This window comes from Glycine soja, chromosome 14 (assembly GCF_004193775.1).
Source record: "Glycine soja cultivar W05 chromosome 14, ASM419377v2, whole genome shotgun sequence".
In the NCBI taxonomy this organism is placed as follows: domain Eukaryota; kingdom Viridiplantae; phylum Streptophyta; class Magnoliopsida; order Fabales; family Fabaceae; genus Glycine; species Glycine soja.
Genome location: NC_041015.1, coordinates 1,033,124 through 1,047,532, shown reverse-complemented (window position 1 = coordinate 1,047,532; position 14,409 = coordinate 1,033,124). Strand labels below are relative to the sequence as shown.

At 29.5% G+C, this 14,409-nt stretch overlaps 1 long non-coding RNA gene and 1 pseudogene across 1 annotated transcript; both read right to left on the bottom strand.

The window, feature by feature from the left end:
• Nucleotides 1-819: 819 nt before the first annotated feature.
• LOC114383731 lies at nt 820-4,652 on the bottom strand. The gene is made up of 2 exons (XR_003660588.1): nt 4,268-4,652; nt 820-3,299 (listed from the first exon to the last, which is right to left on the bottom strand). It is a non-coding gene; the product is annotated as an uncharacterized LOC114383731 (long non-coding RNA).
• A 3,191-nt stretch (nt 4,653-7,843) lies between these two features.
• Nucleotides 7,844-11,615, bottom strand: LOC114384514 (annotated as a pseudogene).
• Between the last annotated feature and the right edge of the window lie 2,794 nt (nt 11,616-14,409).

Here is a 14,409-nt window from a genome sequence, read left to right as displayed (position 1 = left end):
TTATAGGCAATGTTTGATAAAATTAGTTAGAAAATTAATTAGTAGTCGGAAGCTGAAAAATTAGATTAGTATTAGATAAGATTAACTGATGAAATAATTAAAAAGTATTAAACAATAAAAAATAATAAAATCATGATTTATTTTAAAATGATAACAAAAAAATTGAATAAATATATTGAAGATAAAAATATAAAAGCTAAAAGCTAGAGTTTTAAAAAATGATACTTAAAATAACTTTTAAAAAAATATTAGAAATTATTAAAAAATATTAGCTTAATTGCAAAATTCGTCCTTCTATTTTACCTATTACATTAAATTGATTTTCCTATTTTTTAAATCACTATTTGAGTCTCATATTTTAAAATATATTATTTTAGTCTTCATATATTAGAACCATGATTCTTAAAAACATACTTTTTTATCACTACACCTAAGTGTTCATTTCAATCTTTCATGCAAAATATAGTATTAATATAGGTTTTATACGAAAATAGTTTAAAACTTAATTTTTTTTAATTTATTATATTTTTATAATTTTATATATTATGTTTTAAAATATAATATATAAGATTAAATTCTATTTTCACATAAATTAGAATATGTATATTTATATAAATTTTATTTTTATTTTATATATACTAAGACCGTGTATTTTGAAATGTAAGAGACTTAAATATTGAATTAAAAAATAGAAAGACCGATTTAGTGTAATAGGCAAAATAAGGGGAGAGATTTTATAATTAAGTCAAAAATATTTGTTTACCAAATGATCGAACAAATTTCTTTCGCTAATAAAAAAATTAAAAACTAATTGAAATATCTTTTCCAACATAATTTTAATTTATATCTGCATAGAAATTATTCCGTTGTCATCACATGTCATAAGTTGACAGATTTACCATTTTTTTAATATTTTGGTTTTTCTCTTTTTTCTTTTCTGTGACTTAAAACACGGGATCCACACTCCTAGTAATAAGTTAAAACTCTACCAACAACAAGTATCCTCACCGCTGATGCCATGCAGTTTTGGCGTTTCAGTTTGATTTTTGCTCTGTAGGCTTCATTTGTGACTTGTGAGCCTTGACACGTTGTAGACATGCCGTAACAATCGATATCTTACTCATTTCGGTTATTGTTCAATATGCATGCCAATGCGTTAATATAATTTGAAACAAACAAATGTAAATGCTGTCACATAATTCTATTAGCTCATGTACAACTTAATCTTCTAACTCACGTTCTATTTGCACCTGCATATCTTAATCTTCCATATCCAAAGATTATGGTGAATACTTTATTCCATCCGTAAAGATGAATGAGGATTCAAATCTTAAATTATTAAAAAACAAAAATAGCTACCGGGTTAATTAGTTTTAGGTTTGATGTATGCAACTATGTACTGGTTTTCCTACCAATTATGGGTGGTGCATAAGCGTGCTCATTGAAAGCGTGCCATATACAAAACTAGAAATGTGACAAGCGTAACACCACCGAAACAAAAAGAAAGGAAAAGATCGAAAGTAAGAGGTCATTAATTTTCTGAGCCTGAAATATGAAATATCTGCATGCCATTAAATTCCCGCAGACCAACTAAATATAAAAAGGTTCCAATAAAACAACATTGTGACAAATATTCGCCTTAATTAACTGTAGAATCCAAATTGGCTCTTGTATCCTAAAAAGAAAATGGCTCCTTTGTTGGCTGATGATTTGGATTCTCACATTTTCACCACCGCACGCACGTATATATCACAATCATTTCTCTCAGATGATTCGCAACAAATTATGAGTGTATTGACAAAGGAAAATGAGTAAGTAAACAATTTTTTATTACTCAATGTGTTCCTAATTTTTCCCCTTTAAAACAATTGTTCTTGGAAATAACTAGGAAAGGAAAGGGGAAGCCGCTGAGGCATCATTTATTTCTATCTTGAACTCTGCATTTTGTATTGAGAAATGTTATTTGGTCACCATTTTCTCCCAAATTTTAACAGCAGAAAACTACAACTCATGAAATACGTATATAGTAATTAAGAACAAAGATAATGTAAATTAATTTTATTAGATTTGATATGAATTTTAAGATAATTATTATAAAAGTTAACACAATTATCATATGATGGTTTGTGATTATATGATTAATATAAAATTAATTTACACTTACAATTAGAGGTGAAAATATGACCTGACCTTAGTTATTTAATAAAAATGCTAGGCTTGAACTTTTAAAAAGACCTAATTATTTAAAAAGATTAAACTTAGGCTTATAAAAAAAACTTATTAGACCTTCTATATATATATAATACTAATAATAACATTGTTAATTAAATAAATCAATAAAACTAAGATCATATTATTTACTACATCAAAATAAATAATAATTAGACTATGACTGACATTATAATCTGTAAGTTACTAATAGTTTCATGGCCTTGTTGAATCGTATGGCTTTTATCGTTCTACATTAGTTTCCCATGTTTTTAAATTAGCTTTTTTTGTTTATCTATGTCTTTAAGTTAGCCTTTTATGTTAGTACTTTTTCTATTGTATGTTACATTAGTTTTTTTTTATAAAAAAAAAACTAAATTTTAATAGCAATTATATGTTTAACTTGACATATTTAAATAAAGGGTTGTTAGTTTATTTAAAATTTATTTTGTTAGAATACTTTTAAATAAACTAATAAGATAGAGTAGACTTTTAAAAAGATTAAACTTATTTATGTAAAATCTAGCATAACTTAACTTATTTTGATCCCTACTAGTGTACATCAAGATTGAACTCTAAGAATATTCTTGATATTATTTTTACTATAATTATGATAAAATTCAACGAATATAAAATAGAGTTTCTTATCCACTTCTATTTCCCTTTTCTTTAATTTGAATTCTGATTTATTTTATTATTTTAAGAAAAAGATCATGTATGACAGTGATGTCAAGGAACATTTCAATCTATCCATTCTCATGTCCATCGTATTTGACATACCCATTTCCATATTTTTGAAAACGACATTATTACCTGAGGCAAAGAAAAGCTTCACATACCTTGAATGGTATAAGGCAGTACGCTGCATGTACACGTCTACTTTGGCTAGAAAGCAAAGGCATGTGAATGTGATGATGACAGAGGAAGAGAGGGCACACTCCCAACAAAGGCAAAGACTCCTTTAGCCATTCCCGGGTTGTGCTCTCTCTCTTCTGTCAACATGAGATATCTCACATCACTCATCACAGTCCATTCCCAACCACCAATAGAACCCTTCAAGACATGCATTTCTACTCGTGATCAAGATCACCCTGTCCATTATGAACAATAACACCATCATGCATGCATTTGGATAAGACCATACATATATAATAATTATATGGCAAGTGGACCTTTCGTGTATCAAAACAAGCATATTTCTATTCCTTTAAATTTGCTTTTTCCCTACTCTATTCTTGGTCTAAATATGTATATTATATTTACAAATAATTAAATTACATAACTAAGTTTTATTACAAATCTTGAGTATCCTCTAACAAAGACTAATATTTTAAAATATTAAATTTTATTTAAGATATTAACTTCTTTTAATAGACTTTTTTATATATGTACATATATATAGATATAAATATTGAATTCATCTGTACACACTAAAGAGCCATGTTTTGTTTTTATCAATCATATATTATTATGGAGTTTTTCTATCCAAACAAAATTAATTTTACTTAAATCTTCGTCTTCTTTTATATATCTCTACAACTTTTAGTTAAGATGTGAAACTAATTCCTTTTAACACATAATTAGTCAAGTTTGAAATAATACTAAAACTGATCGAGAAAATGACCCTAGCCCTAATCCTGGGAAATAATAGCCCTAAAACTGAGAAAATAATACTAAAACTTCAAGAATATGTAGATCACAATCAAGTGACAGTGAGTTTTTCAGAAAATTACTTCATCCCTAAAATTTAATTCATGTTTTACTTTTATATATGCTGTCATCTATATATTAATTCCTTCAAAATATCAATCGATTTTAGATCTTAGGTCTTGTATTTGCAAAAGGATATATTAGTAGGGGGGACATGTAGCTAGGCTTCTCTTAATGTAAGAAATATGCTGATTAGAAATATATTATTGAATGAGCTAGTGTACTTGTATATATACTATATTCTTTAGAAATGAGATGGGGTGTGGGGGGTGATGTGCACAAAGATTATTAGTACATGATGCTGTATATCTCATCAACGGGAGTTAACAATTAAGCATGAATAATTCACCTCCATATATGCTGATCCTTTTCCTTCTTCTTCCCAAATCAGCCTCACCAATTAAAGCTTCTCTCCTCCTGTACACCTATGCATGATCCTTGATGTATGTAGGAATTAAAGAACAAATAATATGGAAGATCTAATTGAGGGACCGTAAGAATATATAAAGGGCCAACAGAGGAAAGAAAGTGATTGATAAGAGAATGCAAAAGCATTTGAATCGAAGATTAATGGAGTTATGGAAAGGGAAGATGAAGACATTTTTTGGCACCTGAACAAGATGAAGGCTCTAGAATGAGGAGAGAAAAACGTATCAAATAAAAACTCTATGAAAGCTGAATATGTCACACCATGGAAGATAGCGGTTCTTATATAACATCAAGCTCATTGAATTTAACCGGTCGTACCGTGTATATATGCCTATATGGTTTAGCTAGCCTGCTCAGGGATTGGTCTAATAAATGTAGAGATGTGTTATTAGGCATATCATTAACTAAGTAATTAATTAAGAATGATGGCTAATTGATTTGGTTCAATTTTTTTTAAAAAAAGAAAAATAATCGTATGAAGATAACCCTTTCTGTGTATCATGTTAATCTTAATTTATATTTTTTTTCAGTTTTATTAAATGATTCTTTTAGAAATCAAGCACAATTTTTTTTTTTATTAATCAACCACAAGTTTGAATAGTCTATTTTTTCTTTTTCAAATATAAAGTAACCGATAACCATATTTCTTTTTTAAAAAATTATCATTTATATATCAAAATAGTATAAAAAATCGATGAAAATAACATGTTCAATTAAAATTATCTTAACAAGTAGGCAACTTATAAATAGTTATATTTAGTTTTTATGTTTTAACTTTATTTTGATTAGTTTGTGAACCCTCCGATCATCTAAAGGCTGACCAGACATATGAGCTCGGCATTCGGCTGACCTTTACCCGACCCACATGAGGTCTTGACACTAATAAACTAAAAGATTAAACATTTTATTTATCTTATCATGTTATATTTTATTATACATTATCATATCTTAAATATCTATAACAAACCTCAATCATATCTGGTTATATCTTATCATATTTTGTCCCTAGTTAGGATTAAGGAACAAGATATGATAAGACCTATAATTTCAAGAATTTTGACCTAAAATATGACAAAACAATTCCAAACTAAAGTAAAAACTAAAGTGTGAAGCACAATAATTAAGCCAACTGATTAGAATTTAGAATTTGCTTTAAAAGATTAACTGACTTCAATTTTGATACATATGTTATCACCATTTTTTTGTTAGTTTGATGAGTAAGATGCATCATCATATTGTGACATAACTGACCACTAATTTTATATATCCTTTAAATATATGATAATCACTTAAGGTATATATGTGTATAAGAAAAATATATGTTAAGAAAAATTAATTAATCTCTTAATATCTACGACAAGGAGTTAATCTTTCTAACTCTTAGCTAAGAGATACCATATGGCCAAGATTCACCCAAAAAATTAAGTTAAAGCTAGATACACGCGTAATAAGTAAGTGCGTGGTAATTGCACTTTATATAAGTTATGTACATGCTTTAAGTATTTTTTTTAAAAAAAGGAAGAAGTTATGTACAGCTTTGTAGGATACAGCTATCATGATCAGCATACGTAAATTTCAGTTTCTCATATATTTTCTTAAGAATAAGGTTAGTACATACAGTAAATTTTACGCTGTCATGGGTCATCTGAACCCCAGGAGGACCCAGTACGTAAAACAATTGCCCAGTAAATAACAAGTAATTACCACTTATAAGGATCGTGCAACAAGTTTAGGGACTCATATAAGCCCTCTAGGGTAAATCGATTGAACACATGAAAGCCGAAAGGGTTAATTTGAGACAGTGAAGTTTTAATTTGTGCGAAAATATCGGAGACCTGGAGAAGGTTTTGTAGTGTTCGACCAGAACTGTGTGGTGTTGCGTTTGAGACGCGAATTATTTAAGTTAAATTGGCTAGAGCCAAGGAACTACTTCGTTGAATAAGATCTTAGGTAGCATTCTGCACGTAAATAAAATGAGTTTAATTTTCATACAATAACCCTGCATGCATTTTTATATCGGTAACTAATTAAAAATAATTTTATATATATGAACTTTAAAGTAATTATTATAAAAATTAATATATTTATAATATATATATATATATATAATAAATAATAATATATAAAAATTTACATAGACCATACTAATTAAATTCATAAAATATAACAATTCAAATGATTGACAAGATATTCTTGAATTTACATACATGAGAAATATCTATTTAATAAGAGAACTGTTTAATTCTTACTGTATACATTTTTTATATCGGTAACTAATTAAAAATAATTTCATATATATCAACTTTAAATTAATACATTTATAATATATATATATATATATATATATATATATATATATATATATATAATAAATAATAATATATAAAAATTTGCATAGACCATTCTAATTAAATTTATAAAATATAATAATTCAAATGATTGACAAGATATTCTTGAATTTACATACATGAGAAATATCTATCTAATAAGAGAACTGTTTAATTCTCCCTGTAAAATTTCTTGAGCCAGCAACAATTATGCATCGCGAACGGAATTACCTTATAATCTAGTGGATTAAAAAATACCCGTGATCTCTGACTTAGAAAAAAAACTCATAAAATATAATGAAATCCTTTATCTATTACCAAACCACCCCTTATGGGCCTGCCTAGCTGTTTTGGCGTTTGAAATTAATGTCAGGGACCAGGGTGTTTGTCTGTGTAGGCTTGTTTGTTCTCACTTGTGACTTCTGAGCAGAGCATAGCTGGGAGGATAACAGTTTACATGACACGTTGTAGACATGCACAACAATTAGTACCTTGCTTATTTAGTTATAGCCTATGCATGACAATGCATAATCCGGAGAAGCCAAATGTACATGCAGCCACGGTTAACTGTTGCTTTCTGCTTATCTTCATCTTCTATGGAACAACTCATTACAAGCATTGATACCATTTCTCTAAAAAGGTGCTAATATGACCAAGAAGATCCAACCCAGTTAGTAGATGCCTATGTTCCATAAGCATATTGACAGACATTTTATTCCTTAATCATGTATATAAAAAAGAATTTATTGAGAAAAAGATAAAATTCATTTTGATGATCTTTATGCATCAAAAAATTAGTTTCATGATTTCCGACTATGAAAATAACTTCCTTTTCAGCGAAAAAGGTGTTAATATAATATTCACTATAGAAAACTTTACTCTAAAAAATATTTTCTTAAAAAAAATACATTAGAAGCTAATCCCATGATTAAATGTCCTATCTAGTATTCAATTGAGTAGTACTACAACTGGGCTCACGGGAACAATTGATTTATTGCTTTCTGTAACTTAGAACTAATTTCTAATAATTTAAATATCACTTACATTATATAAACTACGCAGGAAGGCAAAAAGTAACCAGAAACGAATCGCTTGAAGATTACATTACGGTTTACTATCATATACTAAAAAAGCCAAGACAAAAACGAAAGTAAGGACTCTGCCAAACGAAAGTAAACATGTTTTTTAAACGTTAACATAATATTTTTCCCACAATAGCATATCATTTCTAACTTGCATTCATAACCAGCCTTTGCTGTGCATCTTCAACAATTACGGAATAAGATCAGCTATTAACTCTCAAATTCAAGGTCCTAGATTTTCCTTTCCTCTAATCGTTTTAAAGACAAACTGTAATTAGCAGCATAACAGTAAAAACAGCATTCCCTCTTAACAGCTACTGAACATTACACTTAAAGGAATTTCTTAAAGCTGCATCAGAATATGTATTAAGTTGGATAAATCTTAGAAGCTTGGACATTCCATTCGGAACTTTACAGTTTAATCTTCTCGTATCTTTGCTTATTTTAATGTCATCAATTCATCATCCTTCCAAAGTTCCTGGTGAAATAGAACTTGCTGACAATCTCATATACATCTTTTCTGTGGAGAGTAATCAAAATGTCTGTTCTGGAAGTGCAGTATCTCACTGAAGGTAAATGCTTGATTTCAAAGCATGATGAATTGGAGAGACAGACCAGAATAGCCACAACTCATAAGCAGCCTCTTCATTTTTCATTGAATTTGAATGTCACGTAATTGGGGATAGAGCCACAGAGAATTACTTCCTGGAAATTCATTCAATAAATCTCGTACTAAATGAGCTGCAAAGGAGCCATCTACTGAATGTTTAACTGGGTTGGAGAAAAAGAAACCACTGCTTGTCACAAAATCAGGAGGAACATATCTGTCTACAGGATCAATGTGGAAATCCTGAAATTCAGAGAATAAAAATTAGCACTTGAAAAATGCAATTGGAAACCAGAGTACTTATCCAAAGAGAATGATATACATGCTGCTCCTGGTAAATCCATACTGTTATGTGTCAAAATAGAATATCAGATGAGAGTAATCATGATTCATGACATGCAAAGCATTTGACTTTCCATACTTAAATTAAAACTCCAGGTAACCTCATGCTATTCAACAATTTCCTTGTAATATAAATAGCATTTAATTTCTCTAAAGCAGCCCATCATCAAGCTTAAAAGGGGGATTTGGCACTTAAAACAGCTGAAATAGATGTGTCTGATGAACCCTGATACACAATATGTAACTTGCATAATAAATATTCAACTAAAGGTAACTTAAAGTATTTAGAAAGGACAAGTGTATTTGAAACCAAAAATTAGAATATTTGAATACGATTAGTGAACAGTGATAATGCTTACCGGATGTGTTACAAGAAATACCCTGTCATCATTCTCTTCAGGATCTATGGAGCATGAACTGTAAACTAATACTCCCCCAGGTTTTACCAATCTACACGTGCAGAAAAAAAAATCCATGAGGAGGAAACAATGTGTCATAGATTAGTTTCAACTACTTCTACAGAACTTATTTTAAAATTAGGATACTCAAGTTATCATCTAAGCACACAACAAGGCTTGATTCATTACATGATTAGCAACCAGCATGTGAAGCTTTTTATCACTTCACTTAATGAATTCACTGAACTATAAACAAATGCACACAGAGGAACATCAGAGAATTTCTGGCTTACTTGGATGCTGCATCCAGGAGCTCATCCTGAAATTCCTTCAGTTGTTCCATATCCTCCAGATTCCTGTTCCAACGCAAGTCCACTCTCTTCAAAAGACAAGGAATAAAAACAGATTAACAAACAAGAAAAGGGGAATACACTGAATAATTTTGCAAAAACAATGACAATGAGTAAACATATTTAACACAATCACTTTGGAAAGAACACCAAGTCCAGAGCATGGAGCGTCCAACAAAACTTTGTTACTCTTAAGCTGTCCGCTATCCTGGGGAAATCTAAAGGAAAACCAATAAGAAATAATTAAATAAACAATTTCGGAGCTAACACTACATAAGGACAAAATAACATACAGGTAATGTACGAAGATCAGCATGGATGGCAATAATGATACCATCCACTTGGTGCAACTTTGCTGTCTCTTTATAAGAATTCTCAACCACTATTTACATCAACCACAAATATCTTACCTGAAAACACAAGCTTTTTCCTTTTATTTGGCTGAATGGTAAACTTAAAAAACAAGAAACTAGTATATCAACACATCAGTAAGTACATTGTAGAGCAAAACACACTGTCTGATAACTTGAATGAAGATCTAAGGAGATTATTATCTCAAATAGAGAAAAAAAAAATTGGTCAGATATTATGGGTTGAGAATTGAGGGGAGGGGGGAATCTGAAACTATGTTCACATTTCACAAAGCTACTAATTCCAAATCCCAGGGTCAAAGACCTAACTCGCTGAAACTAACTACAAGTCTCAGGTGAATTTCTTCCTCAGAAGAAAAAGAAAATCAGGAAAACATTTATTATAACTTCTGAACAAATTGAAATGCATTATGATTATAATAAATTCTAAGAAAAAGTAGTACCTTGGCCACTTAAATGAGAGGCCATGTAGTGGGTCTTTCCGCCAGGAGCAGCACAACAATCAATAATAGTTTCACCAGGTTGAGGATCCACAACAGAAACTACCAGACCTGCAATCAAGGATGTGTGAAACATTGTACAAGAATATAACCATGTAACATAAAAATTCCTTTTAATTTAAAAAAAGGAAATAAAGACTGGTTGAAATCTATACTTCAATTAGCATATTGGGTAAAATAGTGTGTATACAAAATGGAATGCCTTTGGCCACATGTCTCCTTTCTAAAGGTCGCTTGGCAAATGACCTAAATAATGCTACTTAGTGACTCATATTCGATCAAGCACAAGAGAATCATACAAAGAAACTTCGGTGCTACTAATACATGAACATAAACACATAAAAATAATGCATTATTCCTGGTGAGTCATCTTAGCAAAGCAGAGGCCAGTGTTCCAAGTAAAATACAAAAGAAGGGAAAAGAAATTTTAGATATTACAGCCTTATAGGCATTCCTTCTATGAGAAAAGATGAGAAGTTGACCTGCACTCTCATCCTGAACTGAACATAAACCCTTTTTGAGAAGACCAGCTTGAATGATTTGAAATATGAGACTACAAATAGTCAACATGAGAAAGTCATGCTTACTTCATAACTGATAATAACAGCAAAACAAGTATCACTTCATTGCCTCCCATGTGAAAAATATAAAATATAAAATAAAAGGAAAAGATACACCCACAGTAGGTCAGTAGCCGGATAAAGCATAATTTCACACTATCAATATTGAAACTATTAGCTATTACATAAGGTAGAAAATATGTAAAGTTCAATCCGCAAAACTTTTCTCCTCTAATCAGAGTTTGACTCCATAAAAATTCATTATACAAGTTAGGAAATTCACATACCTGCAACCCAGTTTTGATATGAACAAATTCATCCAAATGCAATGAAAGTTTTGTGTGGGACATGATATTTAATAGGAAATACTTAAATCTGTCTGGAAGACAAGGATGAGACAGAGAGCAAGAGGTAAAATACAATTGTAATGTGCAAATGTAACGCGAACTTCTGCTCAAACCTGTAGAGAAAGTGAAAATTTCATTCATAACAAATAGCAAGAATTTTTGAATTTCAAAAAACAACGTTAAAATAATAATAATAATAATAATAAAACCGATAGTGTTATAAGCAGAAGTAAATGCCATGTTCAATCATGAGTAGTAGCACCTTCAATGCATTAACTGTGTCACAAGGTCATCTCTTGAAAAACCTCTTGCACGGCTTGCTCTGAAATTAGCATAAATATATAGCTTGAGTTCTTTATTGTCTGTGTTACATGCTACTCTGGGTGGAGCACAGAAAAATGGAAGAAATATTCACTAGCTATGAAGCACCGACACCAACACAGACACCGGACACGACACGGACACGGACACGTAGACACCTGTAATGTCCAAAATATAAAACGTAGTACGGGTGTCGTGTCGGTGACGGACACTAACACGGACGCGTGTCAGACACCAAACACGACAAGAGATTGGAGTGTCCGTGCTTCATAGTTCACTAGCCTTAAGCTGAAACTGGGTTCACTGTTGTTCCATATCATCAATTTAATGGCTTCTTCCTGGCCAAGATATTTTGTCCATCTCCTTACCATCCACTACAAAGAAGCAATAAGAAAATGTTTCAACTAAGTTTTGCTTTCCTTATTCTGGTGATAGCAAGTTTAGTAAATTGCAAAATTTCTTCTGTTAATCTTTACATTGTTAGTTTGATTAAAAAAAGTATTTTTCTGACTGGACACTAAATTATCCATTATACACTGGTCCTCTGCCTGCCTTTGGATCTCTAGCATGCCATTGGCACCTTGAGTGAGTTGTAGTACTGGAGTAATATATCCCTACTACAACTTTCATTTATAAACAAAAATAATATAAAATTAACATTGCTATGAATCCAGAAATGGTAAATAAAATTTGTTAAGAGTTAGTAAAGATAAAAGCAAATTAGTTAGCAATAGTATAAGTAGTTAGTTAATTAGTTAGTTAGAGGGGTTAACTAGATATGGATAGGAGGATGTAAGGAAAGGGAGACTGTTCTGTGTTGTATCAATTGTAAACTATGCATTATTAATTCTGGGAAAGGGGAAAACCTTGGAGGAGAGATTTATCTCCTTTGTTCGCTTCAATTCAATCAACCAATAAGTTTTTTCTTTTTTTTTTCCCCCATTTCCATTCCGGGTTTGTCACATTCATCGTCACAACTAACAAATTTTGTTAGACCAAACTCTTCTGATAATCAACTATTGACTTTAACTATTTGGAACATGAAGCAAGACTAGACCTATCAGCCATTTGGAACACTCTTAAACCCCTTCTTGTATAAAACAACCAAGAAACCCCATTCAGTTTTTAAATCTTTAATATATGTTTAAATTTTTTGTTTGATTTTTGATATTTTTTTTTATGTTTCATGATATTTGATATTTTTTCTTTTTTCATATATTTTTTCACCACAAATAGCACAATCATGATTTTATTATATATTTTTTCGTCCCAAATTTGTTGTGTGAGAAGGGTGTAAAAAATATACATCATTATTATTTTGTAAAAATTACTTAATAGAATCATATTTTCATTTTGTACCTTTATTTTAATTAAAAGAGGTGTATTGAATTGAGATTTTAAAGAATTTTAAAAGATATCTTTTAATAAGAAAAATCTCATGTATTGGATCAAGATTTTTAAATTGTATAAATAAGTCTTATGATATTCAATTAAGACTTTTAAAATTTTTTAGTAAGGACAACAAAATTCAATGATATTCAAATTATGATCTTTTACAACTTAGAAAAAATCTTTTGGTATTAAAAAAATATACAAATTTCGATGAATTATTCTTTAAGAAGAATTTCGTCAGACTTCTCAATATAAAACATATATCAAACAATCTCATTCAAACCATTCAGATTTGGTTAGACTCTTTTTCTTTTTTTATTGGTTCCTAGACTTTTTTTTCTCTCATCACACATATTCTCTTCTCTCTTTGATATTCTATGTATGTGTCATATATGTTTTTGTTATTCTTTTTTGGAATAAACAAATGTCAAATATACTCATCTCCTTCGCACTTTTATGTTTGTTTTCTAAATCAATGTTTGTTTTATGTATTAAGATTAATCATATTTTTCTTATACTGATTATGATTATGTCCATCACCTTGCTCTGACGCAATATTTTCGTGACGGCCTCCTTTAATGTTGCCATCCACATAACTCATTAACTCTCCTATAAGTTTTCCATCCTCACCACTCCCTTTTATCCTATTTAAACATGTCAATGTATCATGAAATAATTGTAGTAATTAAAAAATATATATATAATTTTAAATTTATTGTTCAACTCAAAAAGTGAAAATGATAAAATATTATTGAAAAAAATTAATATATGAGGACATAAAATTAGAATCAATTTAGTTGTTGAAAGATTAAAAAAATACGTTGGTTTTATTTATTTTATTTAAACTCTATCATTTCTTATTATTTTTTTTCTTACTCTTGTAATTTTGAATATGATTTTAAAAATTCTTATAAATCTATAAATTTATTTCAAATCCTTTAAATTCTTATGATATAAATATATTAAAATTCAAATTATCATAAAAGTCACACAAAAATTTGATAAGTTATAATATTTTTACATAATCTTTAAATTACACGAGACTTTTTTAATACTAAAATAACCTTTTAAAATTTTAATTCAATACACTCCTATTCTTAATTGTAAGTTACCATTTTCAAAGTAATAAAATTAATTGTAATATAATTTATAATTGTTAATAGTAATTGATATTTTTTAATCAAAATTAAATTAATTATATAAAAAATGCCATTTATCAACGTAACCAAATTAATTATTATATAAATAAATTACCTTTTGTTAACATTAATCAAATCAATTTATGATATTCAAGAGACGTTCCACCTTCCAATAGTAAGCCCATATTTCTTCTTCCTTCCCCCATTCCACATCATTACTTTTTTCAACACACATTCTTTAGTCTCTCCCTACACCACCGCACATGGATTTCCGTTCAACACGTTACATATATATAAACGCCAAAATTCTTTCATTTTCTTTAAAA